This window comes from Primulina tabacum, chromosome 13, assembly GCF_025594145.1.
Source record: "Primulina tabacum isolate GXHZ01 chromosome 13, ASM2559414v2, whole genome shotgun sequence".
Lineage (NCBI taxonomy): Eukaryota > Viridiplantae > Streptophyta > Magnoliopsida > Lamiales > Gesneriaceae > Primulina > Primulina tabacum.
The window spans coordinates 17,313,535-17,331,809 of NC_134562.1; positions in this window are offsets into that span (position 1 = coordinate 17,313,535).

The window sequence follows — 18,275 nt, forward strand, 5'->3', positions numbered from 1 at the left end:
TAAGCAAATTTGATACATGGGTGGACTATCAGACTATTATCCACTTTGATGTAATTAGCAAGAAGAAGAAGCTCAAAGTCGTGACTGAACTAGAGAATCACATCCTGGACTAGGCTGAAACTGACTTAATCTATGGTGATCTTGGACAAAGAGATTTATTGAGATTGAAATTAGAAAATTGTGTTACATAGTTTATCAAGCAAAACGTGCCAAATTTCATGCTCAAATCCCGACTACCAAAGATGATATCGCAATTACCAGCCAGCTCAAAATGGATGCATTCTATATGAAGGATCGTTTGTCGAGCACCTTGTGGTGCTTCAAACAAAATATTCTCCAAGAGCTGCAATAGCTTGTGTTCTAATAATGTATACATCGATGAATTAGATCGAGTTTGGTATAGAACCAAGCGGAAAATACTCGAAATAATCATTCGTTAAGAAAACTGATATATTTTATATCTTGTGTAACTGAATGACTGGAAATAGCTAGGGATCAGTTCTGGCTTATATCGGTTCAGTTATGGACAGAACTGAACTGATATCAGCTGAACTGATCAAATCAGTTAAGAACAAAAAGAAGCAGTTAAACAGAAAATAACACAAGATATGTTTATGGATGTTCGGAGACTTCAGCTGCTCCTACGTCACCCGTTTTACCACCTCGGGTAGGATTCACTAGAGGAATTTGATCGATACAAATACTTCTACAAACCCACCCAGCTAGGACTTGCACTACTGCCTAAACTGAACTCCTAGACTAGACTGAAGACAGCACCTTCCAGTCAACACTTCTTTAATGTCTATGTGAGAAAGACTACATACACAAGTTTAACGTCTTTGTGCAAGACTATATTTGAGTGGTGGTGTGTGTGTGTGTGAGAACTGATCTCTGAAAACTACCCGAAAGTGTTCTCACACACTGAGAGAAATATGCTTCTAATCTAAAGCTGATAACACGTTTAAGTGTTCCCTTGACTGGGCTGAATGCTTCTCTCTTAAGCTGACATGACTTTGAAGCGTGCCCTTCTCTTTTCTCTTTTTTGTTGTATATATCTTCAGTGATCTTTACCTTCTATTTATAGGCGCGAAGTTTGATCGTACAGTGAGACTCAATTATTGTATCCGTTTCATTTTGAATATGTTCCTCGAAATTTGTCTTATTCTTTCTGGAACAGTTTTGTCTTTAAGCTCTGATGCAACGTTCATTATTGTCCTTTGAATGGACAAAAGTGTTACTGTACCTTTGCGCACATCTATATTCCACTTAGTTCAGCTTGTCTTGATCTGCAACTGATTGCTCATAACTGATGTTCTGAACTGGTCAGTTGAACTGGTCTTCAGTTGGGCTGATGAAATCAATTGACTCCTCAGTTGAATTGATTTCACTCTTGTTCAGTTGAACTGATCTCAGTTGGGCTCTTCATCAGTTGAACATTCCTTCGGCTGGCCGGGCTTCTGAGGTTCTCCTTGCTGAACCATTCAACTGAACAATCAGTTGAACTCATTTACGATACATCAATTGAACTAGTCTAGTTTTGTTGATCAATTGATGCTTTCAAATTGCATCTTCGACAGCTTCAGTTTTGGCTCGTAACCGATTATTTCAATTTCAGCTATCTGCGCACTAAGGTAGATTATTAAAAACAAACAAACAATTTTTGTTAACATCAAAATTAAGATTGTGAATATGAAATTTTCCAACAATCTCCCCCTTTTTGATGATCACAAAACTTGAGCAATTAAAGCTAAAAGAAGTTCTCCCAAAAGAGAATCAAAGAAATAAAGAAAAGCTTTTTAAAGAAAAGTCTTTCAGCTCAAGGAATAGCAAAAAGAAATGCTCCCCCTCAACAACTGAATGAAATAATTTGAAAACAGTTTTTCAGTTCGAGGGATTATTTCTAAACAAAACTCCCCCTAAGAAACTGAATGAAAAACTCCCCTTCAAAAATATAATTATTTACGCGATTAATGAAGTTTTGGTATCAATCAAGCACTTTAGGCAACAAATCTTAAAATAGCAGTTCAGTTATGTAAAGGCTAACTGGATGAACAAGATGTTTATTTAATCAAATAAGCGTCCCTTGTATTATACATCTGCGCATATCAACCAATGTAAGGGAAATTGCTACTTCACTAGCAGACTTTAAATAACATCAAACATCAGTTAATTTATACATAATAGAACTGAATATACTAACAACTGGTCGCCTTGAATGCTTTGAAAGTTGCAAAGATTTTGAGTTTCTTTTTCAAGAAGATCAGCTAATTTGTCTTTGGACTTGATCTCTGTGCTGGCTAACTGGTCGAGCTGACTCAAACTGGACTCAACTGGTGCTGAATCACATTGATCATCTATATTTGATTTGATAGGGTAATTGAGCGGCGGTACTGCTGATGATTAAGCTCCACTTAACTCATCAATTTCAGCTGGCAGTTGGGTTTCGTTTGTTGATCAGTTGAACTGGTAGGCTTGCAACTGAAATCTTGTCTATAGAGCAGTTTTGTTGAACTGCTGTCAACTGAACTCAAAAACCTGCAAGCTACTTAAAACAACAACGTTAATGAGTCGAGAGAAGTAGCTACGATGTTAGTTCCAGAGTTAAGAGCCTTCTCTCTCCTCAGCCGGCTATTCTGATGAAAAATCTTGGGAGTCTTTTGGAATGATCAGTTCTTGATCCATTTCCCAATTTTTGATCTCCATCTGCAACGTGAGAAGATCCGAGTCCAGTTAGTCATGCACAGTTATGTCATTGTATGCAGTTGGACTGGTAGGATCATAGTTCAGTCGCAGTTGAGCAACTATCTTTTGTAGCTTCTTTGCTCTCAGTTGATTGAAGAAATAATTCTTTCGCTCCAGAGCTTGAACAATGGTAGATGCCTTGACTACCTTCATAACAATATTTTCCAAGTCAACAAATTTCTTCAGTTTTGACTTCTTATGAAGCTTCTTGGCAAAGACTTCAGTTCTGAATTTGACCCATTTATTATAAGCCTTGAGCTTGTTTTCTGAAAATTCATTGATCTCTTGCCAAATTAGATCAATGTACGTTTGGATTGCATTGGTTGGTCTGGGCTCTTCTTGCATTTTTCCCTTGCCTTTTGAGTCAATCAGGGCATGAGGAAGGCTCAACCCTGAAGTAGTCGCATCAACTTGTTTTCTGATCACTAGCCCCTTTGGTCTTGCAGGAGGTAGAGGGGTGTATCTAGAGATAGTGATCAATGGAGCCTTAACTCCAGTAAGCTTCTTCTTTTCACCAGATTCGGTGAACTTTTTCTTTGGTAGAACAGCAGACAGAGGTAACTGATCTTCAGTTGAGGATTCAGTTGGAATAGCTTTCATAGGGATAGCATTGATAGGCTGTGGAGCCCTCGACTGCATCAATCTTTCAGTTGGGATGGTTCCAACTGCAACAGCAAGTTTTGTCTTCAAGGTTCTTGGCTTCTTGATGACTTTGGGAGGTGGAGTTTTCTCATAGTAAGTTTCACTGACAATCAACTTGCACTTGATTGTCTTCTTCTGAATAGTCTTTTTTTTTTAACTGACTTGGGAGCCTCCTGTGTCCCAATCACCTTCTCTACCTTCAAGAACTGCTCAGGAGACATGTCCAATTTCTTCTTTGGTGGTTGGACATTCTTAGCATTGAAGATTTTAGTTTTGATGATTTTTCAGTGTCATCAGTCACCAGTCCTTTAATTTTCAGCAAATAGTTAAGCTGCACCGCATAACCCTTTGATTGCTTGGACGATTGAAACATATTCATCAGGATGTTGAAAATTATATTCTTCCAGTTCAATCTCCGACCAGTCATAATAACAATCATAGATTGAAATTTCTCAAGAGTAAGTGCAGCAAAGGATCCAGCCTTTGCTAAAAGCCCTCTGGTTACTATATCTGCCAGCAGTTGCACCTCTGGATTCAGCTCCTTCTTGGATCGCAAACTTTGATTTTTCGACGATCAGCAGACATAAGGGTTTGCATCTCTTCAACATCAGATGCCTTTACTTTAGAGAGGTTAACTAGTCCAATAGTAGGCAGTTGAAATAGGTTGCAGAAGAAGTCCTCGTCAATGATCAGCAGCTGATCATTTACCTTAGTCGAGATATTGCCGGTTGTAGTTACATAGTCATTGGCATAGAGATCCTGGATCTCTTTAGGATAAATTACTTGGGAAGATAATCCCAAGAATTGTTTCAGTCTTGATGCTTCCAATTGCGTTCATGACATGAGTTGGGATCTGATTTGCCATTTGAATGAATGTTTTTCTGCGAGAAAGAAAACTCAAATTTGTTATTTGCTCTGTAAATTTGAAGTAAGCGTAAGGAGAGAAAAAATGAATTGAAGCGGGTATAGTACTGATGTAAGTGACTGTTCAAATTATTTGACACGTGTCAGTCCAGGAAAATTTGAATTAAAAATGTGTGTACATGTGGTAAAAACGTGTGTATAGTATTCATGGGTTATGTGGGTCCACGTTTCAAAATACTATTCATCGAAAGATAGCAATTAATGCTTCGACAAACAGCCACATCGTTTAATATAGAATATTATTTGATTTATTATTTAACTTATCTGAGAAGATCAGCAACTAAATGACCAGTTGAGAACTTAGTCAGTTCAGTCGAAAGTTCAGTTGAAGACTAACTGACTATTGTTTTCTCAGTTAACTTTTCAAATCAATATTCCCTCTCAATAAATGCATATAATTAAATGTAAGTGTAAGAAAAACTCAGTCTGAATAAGTCAAAAGACGTTTCAATTTACTTGAGTCTCTTCATCTTCTTCAATATTAAGCGTAACTAAGAAAAAATTGTCAGATAAAAACAATTCATTATGTCTAATTCAACCATTTCGGATGCATGCAGCAGTACTCATCACTTAGTGACCCAAAGGACACTTCCTCAACTGGAAGTTGTGAAGAAAAACATCGAAGAATACGTCTAGATGAAGGTCATGTCTTCTTGGGTTAAAGTTCAAGATTTCCAGTCTATTCGACGACACGGTTCAGTTTCCACTACCAAACAGAGAGCTGTAGCAAGAAAGTACTTCAGGTGTTTTAACGTCTGTCACGTTTCACAGCTTCTCACTGATGTAGTTCTATTGCATGTGCTGCTGTGGAAAGAGTGGCATCAGCTTGAGAAGATTTTTACTTCAGAGTCCTTCAGAGAACTGCATTGCCATGAACATTTTAATTGGTTAAATGTTTGGCAAGATGCTGTAGGAAGAGAACTGAATGATGTTGTATGGTTTCGATTTTATTCTTAATGAAATCTTGATTTGTAGCATAGTTCTTGTCTCTTTGTCTTTCTGCAAAACTTAACTTTCATCAGTTGATAAATAGTTAACAAATTGAATACAATAACAGATAAATGACTAACTGACATCAGTTGACAAACAGTTAACGAACTGAATATAATAACTGATAAATTACTAACTGACATCAGTTGATAAGCATTTAAATAATAAATGACAAACTGAATGAACATCTATTGAAAAAGCAGCAATAAAACTGATATAATTAAGATAAATTGTAGAGCCCAAAATCAGTACCCGTAAAACCCATGCATTTATTTAATTGTTAAATCATTTATTTAGATTTAAAATGATTTTTTCGGGATGCATGACCTATTTAAATTGCATTATTTTAAATTATGTATGTTTATGTGATGCACGTTAAAATGTTTTCTCGAGTTTCATGTTTCAGGCGATTATTCGATGCGGGATCGAGGAAAAGAGACCGGTGACGATTTTGGTGATTTTAAACGTGATATTTTATTTTAAATTGAGTTTGGGGTATTTTAAATGATTTACTTAGTTGTAGTATTTAAAAAAAAAAGGCCTAATTCATTTATTTAGTGATTTTAAAATTTTAAAACTTTTAAATTTTAGCAATTGTACACTTTATTTTAAATTAGGGGACTTTGCTTAATAGTGATAATTTACATTTATGATTAGCATTTTATTAGCATTTTGATTAGCATTTTAATTAGCACTATTAATTCCTAATTAAGCAACCCTTCCCCTTAATTATATTAACACACACACCTACACGTAAAACACACACACACACAACTCTTTAAACTCTAATTCAAATTTTTGAGAAAATAAACCTGGGGTTCTTCATCCTTGTATCAGCCGCCCCTCTCCTTCAATTTTTCCAGCAACTTTTCTTTAATTTCGTTGCAAGAAATGAGTGCCACGTTCGTCCCAGATCGTCTCTCGCTTCCTTCCCGCGTCGGAATCGTCGTTTCGGTAACGTTATTTATCAAAAGGCACGTATATACTATTTTTCCTGCGTCGATCATGTCATAGTATGTGTTGCGTTGGTTTATGCGTAAAAAATCCATGTATGATGTGCAAGGTTTGGGCAAAAACATATTGGATCAATTTTGAAACGTTTTTAGATCTAAAATTTCGAATTTCACTGTTCTTTTGAAAACTGTGATTTTTCGGTAGTGATTTGGAGAAAACTTTCAACATGAAAATTGTAGAACTTTTTGATACCTTCGATTTGATATAAAATTCCAAATATTTGGATAACAATTGAGTGAGTTTTGATCATTTTCGTGGGACTGCTCAAACTGCGTTTTCTGAAAAATTATGTTATTGATGTGTTCTTGAGATTTTCTTGTTGCAGGCTTTGTTGGGCATCGATGGGTGATCATTGCTGCATTTAGATATATGGAGAATGATGTTGGGTTGTATGTTGGTATTTCGTTTCGTGTCTTTAGGCAATTGGTCGAGTTAGAAATCGTAGGAATTGATTTTGGGGTCAAATTTCGTGTTCATAAGTTGTATCGCGTTGTAAGTTAGACGTCGTTGTTTTGGGAGCGTTTGTTTGAGTTTGAATGAGTGTTCTAGCACTCTAGGACGGGCCTCGAGGTGTCGATTTATGATCGGGATGATAGAGTTAGGAGAAATAAGCCTTGAATCCATGATTTCCCGTTGGTTTACTTTCACCGAGCCTACACGGATCCTTCGACGGACCTTGGCACGGGGTCCATGCCCTTGTTTCTTCCGAAGTGTCTTTTTACAGTGTCTACACGGACCTAGGCACGGGGTTCGTGTCCTCACTTCTTTTCGAGTATGCTTTTACAGTACCTACACGGACCCGGACCCGGATGGGTGCCCGGGGTCCGTCTCCTTCATGTTTTTGGGAAATTTATTGTTTGCTTTGGGATTTCATGTCATGGTTTAGTACATTGATTGAATGAGGTCAAGTCCTGAGTATTTTAGAATGTCTTAAGCTATTTACTTGATTCGGGAGTGTACGAATACCTACGCCTAAGTTATGCAAATTAAGAATGTGAATTCATGTTAGTATGTGCAGCAGTGGCCCCAAGCGAGATCCAACAAATCACTCAACGCCAAGTAAGTATGTTTAACGTGCAAAGAAAATATTTTCAAGTTTTTTTGGTATGCTAAATATCTTGTGACCAATTTATGTATGGGGTTGGAAAGCGTTAATGCAATGAACAGGGACCAACCCACCCCGTTAAATCATGAACGGGTTATAGATCAGGATTGGAAAGAGTTAAAGCATGAACGGGGACCAATCCACCCGTTAGAGCATGAACGGGGATCTCATGTATGTGACAGTGGATTCGTCCATGTCAGTCCAGTACTGTGGTTTAGTCTGATCAGGCGATTTATGTTATGGGTCACTTGCTTTGAAAATGCCTCTACGCAAAATGATGAAGTTTACGTATGTTCATGTATGTAAAAATATGCAAGCATGTTTAAGAAAAGTTTTATGACAATGGCACGTCTATGTATGTATGTACGTATGTTCAAGCTGTTGATATGCAAGTTCAAGTTTCAGTATGTACTTCCTATTTTAAAGTTGCTTGTGATTTTATTACGTATTACTTGCTACTTCCAGTTTATACGTGTTGAGTCTTTAGACTCACTAGACTTGATCGATGTAGGTGAAGATGATTTCGAGGAGACGAGGGGTGAGGACCAAGGATCAGGCTTGGACTGAGCAAGTGGCTAGACCCGAGGACCGCCCAAATCTTTAGTTTTTATGAAAATGTTCAAAAACTCTGATTTCGCGCTACTGGATTTGAGATTTTAAACAACTACTTTTGTCAAACTTTATTTTACATCTTTTGTTGCAACTACTTTTGGGACGTACATTTTATTTTATCGAATTTTGAAGGTTCGCCTTTTATCTAAGAAAATTTTAAATTTTTCCGCAAATTTCAAGTAGTAAAAATTACGGTACGTTACATTTGGTATCAGAGAGGTGTTCTTGTAAAGGGTTATGCCTACTGCCAGTTGCGAGAAGCTCACGAAGCCACACCTCAAGTCTGTAAGTTTTAAAGTTTGGAATTATGTTATGTATTAACCATTAAGTCATGATTTCAGCATGTCCATTTTTAAGTTCGATTTACGTGCATTTTATGATATTAGTAGTATGTTCATGCATGTTGGATTTACGTGTTGGGAAAATTTTGAGACAGTATGCCTCCTAGACGCATGATTAACTGGGAAGAAAGGGATGAGGATAGAGAGACTCGAGAGGAGGGGAGAGACACTCCTCCTCTTCCACCGCCAGATATGCAGGCACAGATGCTTGCAGGTATGACTCAGTTCTTCTCACAGTTTGCAGGGGACCAGACTACAGTAGACACAGGGACGAGGTCCAGACCAGAGGCTGTGTACGAAAGGTTTAGGAGGATGAATCCTGAGGAGTTCTCGGGGACTACTGACCCGATGATAGCAAAAGGATGGATTAAGTCCATTGAGGTAACCTTTGCGTTTATGGAGCTGCAGGATGCAGACAGAGTTAGATGTGCCACCTTCTTGTAGACTGGAGACGCCAGGCTTTGGAGGGAAGGCGCGTTAGTGTCATTGAACTTACAAATACTGACATGGCATGGGTTCAAGGAGGTTTTCTACTCCAATTAATTCACTGAAGAAGTACGCTCTGGCCTGACCAGGGAGTTCATGTCGCTACGATAGGGAGACAGCAGCGTGGCAGACTTCGTCAGGGAGTTTGAGAGGGGGTGTCACTTTGTGCCCTATTTGCTAGCGATGCCCGGGAGAATCTGAGGCATTTTATGAATTGTTTGCGGTCGATCTTGCGCTGTGGTGTCAGTTTTGCTGGTCCTACGACTTATACAGTTGCCGTGTCGAGAGCTTTGGCGGCAGGGCAGGACCAGATGGACATTGAGGTCGATAGGCGTGGCAAGAGGTCCTATCAGGCACCTTGTTTTGAGGAATCTTTGTAGGTCATTAAGAAACTTAGGATTAAGTAGACATGAGTACTGGAATTAGGTTATCTAAGACTACTTGGGTTGTGTAAGTTTTAATTTCAAGTTTATGAAATATGTGATCATACGGGGATATTGGGTGAAATAAAAACAAAAGGGAAGTAGTTGTATTCAACATAGGTTACCAATGGTCGAATATTAAGATTTTTATCGAGTAAGAAATCTAAAATCTTTGTATGAGGATTCTAGAATTCTGTGGGTTATAAGTGAAGTTGATTTATTAGAATTAGTCCATCATTAACAGAGGAAACTTATTAAGCTTTATACGTTAGAATGAATTAAGTATTGAGGATACGTCAAAGTGTGACATTCGTTTCAGTGAGGAAGGTTTAAGTGTCTTAGGCCTCAAATATAATGTAATTGGGAAGGAAATAGTTTTAGCATGTGTTTGATGCTAGGAAGGTTTTATTATCTAAGCAGAATATCGATATTGTATATTTTGGGGTTTTATGGATTAATGTTACTCGAAATTTAAGATTAGCAACAATCTTTATTTGGTATGTACTTATAAAAAGCTAAGTTACGTAAGTTTGATGTCATAAGGTAAAGATTCGATTCAAGGATCGTAGGTCAATATTATTACGGGGTTAAGATAAGGTTTAACTTTTGAGTATAGTACCAAGGATAGAAGTTGATCAGTAACTTTTGCTGCTAAGATTTCTTAGGTTGAACTGCATAAACGCTAAGGTAATAGATCGATGAACATTACAGGTATAGTATAAGAAAAGTAAGATACGATAATTTGAACCTCCATTTCTAATATTGGGAATTGTTAGAAAAATTAGAATTCGAGGTCATAGTAAAGTAAAGCTAAGACAACCTTCAGTACAAGATATGGAAATTACGAGTTTTTAGTGATGTCGTTTGGACTGACTAATGCTCCAGCTATTTTTATGGACTTGATGAACCGAGTATTTCAGCCCTACCTAGATCAGTTCGTCATAGTGTTCATTTACGACATTCTTATCTACTTGAAGAGCCATTAGGAGCACGTTCAGCATTTGAGTACAGTGTTGCAGATTTTGCAGAAACACAAGTTGTTTGAAAAATTTAGTAAGTGTGAATTCTAGTTGGAGAAGGTAGCATTTTTGGGTCATGTAATATCTAGCGGTGGTATTGAGGTGGACCCAGCTAAGGTAGCAGCAGTCCAGGATTGGGTTGAGCCAAAGAATGCATCAGAGATCTGTAGCTTTCTGGGTTTAGCCGGTTACTACCGTAAGTTTATCCAAGGGTTTTTCCGATAGCAGTGCCACTCACTTCACTGACCAAGAAGAATGCTAAATTCATGTGGAGTGAGGGGTGTCAGAAGAGCTTCGATAATTTGAAGAAAGCTCTAATTTCAGCGCCAGTGTTAGCCATGCCAACAGGACAAGGAGATTTTGTGCTATACACCGATGCATCTAAGCTCGGGTTAGGCTCTGTGTTGATGCAGCATGGTCAGGTGATAGCTTATGCTTCCAGACAGTTGAAGGAGCATGAGAAGAATTATCCGACTCATGATTTAGAATTAGCCGTCGTTGTCTTTGCATTGAAGATTTAAAGACACTACTTGTACGACGAGAAATGCAAGATATTTACCGATCACAAGAGTCTCAAGTATTTTTTCACGCAGAAAGAACTGAATATGAGACAGAGACGATGGTTGGAGTTGATAAAAGACTATGATTGCGAAATTAGCTACCATCCAGGGAAAGCTAATGTTGTGGCAGATGCCTTGGGTCGTAAGGTTGCAGTCGTAGCACGGTTGTCAGTGCAGAGATCTCTCTAGTCAGAGATTCGGGTTAGAGGTTTATCATAAGGACAGGGCTCCTAAGCTGTCTAATCTCACAGTCCAGTCTTCAATGTTTGACCGAATCCGTAGAGGTCAACCTTCAGATGAGCAGTTACGTAAATGGAGACTGAAGGATGAGGCCAAAGGCAGTGTACTCTACACAGTGTCAGATGGTATTGTGAGATACAGTGGTAGAATGTGGATGCCTAATGTTGATTCGATCAGAGAGGATATTCTGACAGAGACACATTCATCTCCGTATTCAATCCACCCAGGAGGTACCAAGATGTACAAGGATCTACAGATTTTGTATTGGTGGCCAGGGATGAAGCGAGACATCCGCAGATTTGTGTCTGAATGCCTCACTTGTCAGCAGGTGAAGACAGAGCATCAGAGGACAGCAGGAATGCTTAAGCCACTCCCTATCCCCAAGTGGAAATGGGAGAACATCACCATGGACTTCGTTGTTGGATGGCCGAGGTCAGTCAGGGGATCCAATGCCATTTGGGTTATAGTGGATCGACTCACTAAGTCGGCACATTTCTTGCCAGTAAAGACGACTTTCTCCATGACGCAGTATGCGGAGCTTTATATCAGAGAGATAGTCCAATTGCACGGAATCCCAGTTTTTATTGTGTCCGACAGGGACCCGAGGTTTACATTGTCCTTTTGGAAGAGTTTGCATGCAGCCATGTGGACTAAGTTGCTATTCAGTACAGGTTTTCACCCGCAAACAGATCGCCAGTCTGAGCGAATGATTCAAATTTTGGAGGATTTATTGCGAGTCTGTATGATCGATTTCCAGGGGACTTGGGAATCGAAGCTACCTCTAGTAGAGTTTATCTACAACAATAGTTTTCAAGCATCCATAGGTATGGCTCCCTACGAGGCATTGTATGGAAGGAAGTGCAGATCGCCGATTCATTAGGATGAAGTCGGTGAAAGAGCAGAACTTGGTCCAGAGATAGTTCAGCAAACTGCAGATGTGGTGATCAAGATTCGAGACAAAATGAAGACCGTCCAGAGTCGTCAGAAGAGCTATGCTGACAAGAGGAAAAGAGATCTAGAGTTTGCCGTAGGTGATAATGTTTTTATAAAGATAGAACCTATAAAGGGTGTTATGAGATTTGAGAAAAGAGGCAAGCTGAGTCCGAGGTTCATTGGACCGTTCGAGATTCTTGACAGAGTTGGGACACTAGCTTATCGTGTTGCCCCTCCACCGAATCTGGCCGGGGATACACAATGTGTTCCATGTCTCAATGCTGAGGAAGTACCTAGCAAATCCTTCGCATGTGTTGAGCTATGAACCGTTACAGTTGGCTCCAGACCTATCATATGAGGAAAGACCTGTCGAAATCCTAGACAGACAGGAGCGTAGGCTTCGGAACAAAGTGACCAAGTTGGTCAAAGTCCGGTGGCTAAATTAATCAATGGAGGAAGCCACTTAGGAGTCAGAGGCGGACATGAGGATTCGCTACCCGGAGTTGTTCGGTAAGGTTTAATTTCGAGGACGAAATTTATATAAGTGGGGGAGAACTGTAGAGCCCAAAATCAGTACCCGTAAAACCCATGTATTTATTTAATTGTTAAATCATTTATTTAGATTTAAAATGATTTGTTTGGGATGCATGACCTATTTAAATTGCATTATTTTAAATTATGTATGTTTATGTGATGCACGTTAAAATGTTTTCTCGAGTTTCATGTTTCAGACGATTATTCGATGCGGGATCGAGGAAAAGAGACCGGTGACGATTTTGGCGACTTTAAACGTGGTATTTTATTTTAAATTGAGTTTGGGGCATTTTAAATGATTTACTTAGTTGTATTATTTTTTAAAAAAAAGCCTAATTCATTTTTTAGTGATTTTAAGATTTTAAAACTTTTAAATTTTAGCAATTGTACACTTTATTTTAAATTAGGGGACTTTGCTTAGTAGTGAGAATTTACATTTATGATTAGCATTTTATTAGCATTTTGATTAGCATTTTAATTAGCACTATTAATTCATAATTAAGCAATCCTTACCCTTAATTATATTAACACACACACACCTACACGTAAAACACACACACACACAACTCTTTACACTCTAATTCAGATTTTTGAGAAAATAAACCTAGGGTTCTTCAACCTTGTATCAGCCGCCCCTCTCCTTCGATTTTTCCAGCAAATTTTCTTTAATTTCGTTGCAAGAAATGAGTGCCACGTTCGTCCCAGATCGTCTCTCGCTTCCTTCCCGCGTCGGAATCGTCGTTTCGGTAACGTTATTTATCAAAAGGCACGTATATACTATTTTTCCTGCGTCGATCATGTCATAGTATGTGTTGCGTTGGTTTATGCGTAAAAAATCCATGTATGATGTGCAAGGTTTGGGCAAAAACATATTGGATCAATTTTGAAACGTTTTTAGATCTAAAATTTCGAATTTCACTGTTCTTTTGAAAACTGTGATTTTTTGGTAGTGATTTGGAGAAAACTTTCAACATGAAAATTGTAGAACTTTTTGATACCTTCGATTTGATATAAAATTCCAAATATTTGGATAACAATTGAGTGAGTTTTGATCATTTTCGTGGGACTGCTCAAACTGCGTTTTCTGAAAATTTATGTTATTGATGTGTTCTTGAGATTTTCTTGTTGCAGGCTTTGCTGGGCATCGATGGGTGATCATTGCTGCGTTTAGATATATTGAGAATGATGTTGGGTTGTATGTTGGTATTTCATTTCGTGTCTTTAGGCAATTGGTCGAGTTAGAAATCGTATGAATTGGTTTTGGGGTCAAATTTCGTGTTCATGAGTTGTATTGCGTAGTAAGTTAGACGTCGTTGTTTTGGGAGCGTTTGTTTGAGTTTGAATGAGTGTTCTAGCACTCTAGGACGGGCCTCGAGGTGTCGATTTATGGTCGGATGATAGAGTTAGGAGAAATAAGCCTTGAATCCATGATTTCCCGTTGGTTTACTTTCACCGAGCCTACACGGATCCTTCGACGGACCCTGGCACGGGGTCCGTACCCTTGTTTCTTCTGAAGTGTCTTTTTACAGAGTCTACACGGACCCTTACACGGACCTAGGCACGGGGTCCGTGTCCTCACTTCTTTTTGAGTATGCTTTTACAGTACCTACACGGACCCGGACCCGGACCCGGAGGGGTGCCCGGGGTCCGTGTACTTCATGTTTTTGGGAAAATTTGTTGTTTGCTTTGGGGTTTCACGTCATGGTTTAGTACATCGATTGAATGAGGTCAAGTCCTGAGTATTTTAGAATGTCTTAAGCTATTTACTTGATTCGGGAGAGTACGAATACCTACGTCTAAATTATGCAAATTAAGGATGCGAATTCATGTTAGTATGTGCAGCAGTGTCCCTAAGCGAGATCCAATGAATCCCTCAACGTCAAGTAAGTATGTTTGACGTGCAAAGAAAATATTTTCAAGTTTTTGAAGTATGTTAAATTTCTTGTGACCAATTTATGTATGGGGTTGGAAAGCGTTAAAACATGAACGGAGACCAACCCACCCCATTAAATCATGAACGGGTTTAAATCAGGATTGGAAAACGTTAATGGGGTTGGAAAGTGTTAAAGCATGAATGGGGACCAACCCACCCCGTTAAATCATGAACGGGTTTAGATCAGGATTGGAAAGCGTTACAGCATGAACGGGGACCAATCCACCCATTAAAGCATGAATGGGGATCTCATGTATGTGGCAGTGGATTCGTCCCTGTCAGCCCAGTACTGTGGTTTAGTCTGATCATGCGATTTATGTTATGGATCACTTGCTTTGAAACATGCCTCTACGCAAAATGATGAAGTTTACGTATGTTCATGTATGTACAAGTATGCAAGCATGTTTAAGCAAAGTTTTATGACAATGGCACGTTTATGTATGTATGTACGTATGTTCAAGCTGTTGATATGCAAGTTCAAGTTTCAGTATGTACTTCCTATTTTAAAGTTGCTTGTGATTTTATTATGTATTACTTGCTACTTCCAGTTTATACGTGTTGAATATTTATACACACTAGACTTGATCGATGCAGGTGAGGATGATTTCGAGGAGACGAGGGGTGGGGACCAAGGAGCAGGCTTGGACTGAGCAGGTGGCTAGACCCGAGGACCGCCCAAGTTTTTAATTTTTATGAAAATGTTCAAAAACTCTGATTTCGCGCTACTGGATATGAGATTTTAAACAACTAATTTTGTCAAACTTTATTTTAGATCTTTTGTTGCAACTACTTTTGGGACGTACAGTTTATTTTATCGAATTTTGAAGGTTCGCCTTTTATCTAAGAAAATTTTAAATTTTTCCGCAAATTTCAAGTAGTAAAAGTTACGGTACGTTACATAAATCAATTAAACCGAGTATATTGCAAAAGTGAGAAAACATAGTCTCAGGCAATGGTTTGGTGACGATGTCAGCAGCTTGTTGTTCAGTTGACACATATTCCAGTCTGATAGCTTTCTTCAGAGCATGATCTCTGATGAAGTGATGCCTGACATCAATGTGATTGGTCCTTGAGTGAAGAACTGGATTGTAAGTTATTGCAATCGTGCTTGTATTATCACAAAATATTAGAGATTCTTTAGCATCAACTCCATAATCTTTCGGTTGTTGCTGAATCCAGAGCAGATGGGCAGAGCAGCTTCCAGCAGCAAGGTATTCTACTTCAGTTGTGGAAGTAGCTATGGATGTTTGCTTCTTGCTGAACCACGAGATCAGTCTGTATCCTAGAAACTGACAATATCCACTGGTGCTTTTACGATCTAGCTTACATCCTGCATAATCTACATCTAAATATCCAACTAAATTGAAAGAAGAGTCTTTAGCGTACCATAATCCCACATTTTGAGTGCCTTTTAGATATTTTAAAATTTTTTTGGCAACTGTAAAATGCGATTGCTTAGGATGTGCTTGAAATCTAGCACACATGCAAACAGGAAATACAATATCAGGACGACTAGCAGTTAGGTACAATAATGAACCTATTAAATCTCTGTAAAGTGTCGTGTCAACTTATATTCCCCCTTGATGATTGTCCAGTTTGACTGATGAACTCATGGGAGTGCTTGCAGCTGAACATGTTTCCATGCCAATTTTCTTCAGCAATTCCTTCGTGTATTTGGTCTGACTGATAAAAATACCAGTGTCCAGTTGCTTCAATTGTAGTCCGAGAAAGAATGTCAGTTCACCCATCATACTCATCTCAAATTTATCCTGCATTAACTTGACAAATTTCTCACATAATTTGGGGTTAGTTGAGCCAAATATAATATCATCAACATATATTTGCACAAGTAAAGTGTGATCATTCTTAGAAAATTTGAACAAAGTCTTGTCAACTGATCCAACATTAAAATCATGATCAGTTAAGAATTTTGAAAGTGTCTCATACCAAGCTCTTGGAGCTTGTTTAAGACCATATAAAGCTTTGTTCAAATGATAGACATGATCAGGAAAAGAGTGATTAATAAAACCTGGAGGTTGTTCAACATAAACTTATTCTTGCAACTGACCATTCAGAAATGCACTTTTTGTATCCATTTGATAGACTTTGAAGTTCTTGAATGATGCATAGGCAAGAAACATTCTGATTTCTTCCAGTCTTGCAACTGGTGCATACGTTTCATCATAGTCAATTCCTTATTCCTGCCTATATCCTTGTGCAACAAGTCTTGCTTTGTTTCATGCAACTGAACCATCTTCGTTCAGTTTATTTCTGAATACCCATTTTGTACCTATAATTGTTTTGCAAACTGGTCTTGGAACTAAGTTCCAGACATTGTTATGGGTAAACTGATTTAGCTCCTCTTGCATTGCATTTATCCAGTTAGGATCAGCAAGAGTTTCGTCAGTTTTCTTTGGTTCCAGTTGTGAGACAAAAGCAGAATGAATGAACAAATTAAGCATTTGATTTCTTGTTCTTACCGGGTCAAATGGATTACCTATCACCAATTTTGGAGGATGTGATTTCTTCCATCTGAGCTTGGTATTTGTTGCTTCCATATTAGAAACTGCTTCTGTTGGCAATTGAATGTTTTCAGTTTCAGTTGGAGGTGTATCAGTTGATAACTGAATATCATCTGTTTGCTCCACCAACTGATTATCAGGAGCAGGTTCCTGTTCAACTGATTGATCTAATATTTCTGGTTCAGGTGTTGAAGAATATTTCTATTGATATAATTTTCTTCTTCATTTTCATCCTCCAAACTGGTCTCTGTATATCGATCAACTAGCTCAACTGGATCAGTTGGCTTATCAGTTAGTACAGTTTCATCAAAAACAACATGAATAGATTCTTAAACATTTAAAGAAGTTTTATTAAAAACTATATATGCTTTGCTAATTGAAAAATATCCGAGAAATATTCCATCTGCAGATTTAGCATCAAAGGCTTTTAAATGATTTTTACCATTATCAAGAATAAAACATCTGCAGCCAAATATCTTGAAATAAGAAACCGCACTTTTTCTTCCATGCCAGATCTCATATGGTGTTTTCACATGATTCTTATTAATCACTGATCTGTTCTGAGTATAACATTCATATTTACTGTTTCAGCCCATAGCCTTTGAGAAATACCAGAATTAGCAAGCATTGTTCTAGCAGCTTCTTTAAGGGTCCGATTTCTTCTCTCAGCTACACCATATTGCTGAGGTGTTCTAGCTGCTGAGAGCTCATGCTTAATTCCAATATTTTCTAAAAAAGTTGAAAGATTTTGATTGATGAATTATGTCCCTCTGTGAGACCTTATTCGATCAATCCCAACTGATTTTTCATTTAAAAGTCTTTTGAAGAGCGTAATCAGTTGTGCAGCAGTTTGGTCTTTGGATTTGAGAAAAATAACCCAAGTAAATCTTGAAAAGTCATCCACAACTACTAGGGTGTATTTCATTCTCCCTAAACTCATGACTGGTATTGGACCAAAAAGATCCATATGTAACAGTTTTAAGCATTTGGAAGATGATTTACAACCTCTGTTTTTTTAATGAAGATCTTACTTGTTTACCAAACTGACATGCTGAACAAACTTTTTCTTTTGAAAAATCTATTTTAGACAAACCAATTACAAGATCATGGTTACTCAAATAGGCAATAGATTTAAAGTTTAAGTGGTTCAACCTCTTATGCCACAACCGGTTTTTAGAAGACTTGGAAGCAATGAAACAAACTGGTGCATAAGATTGTTCAGTCCAACTGACTTTGTAAGTATTTTCACAACGATT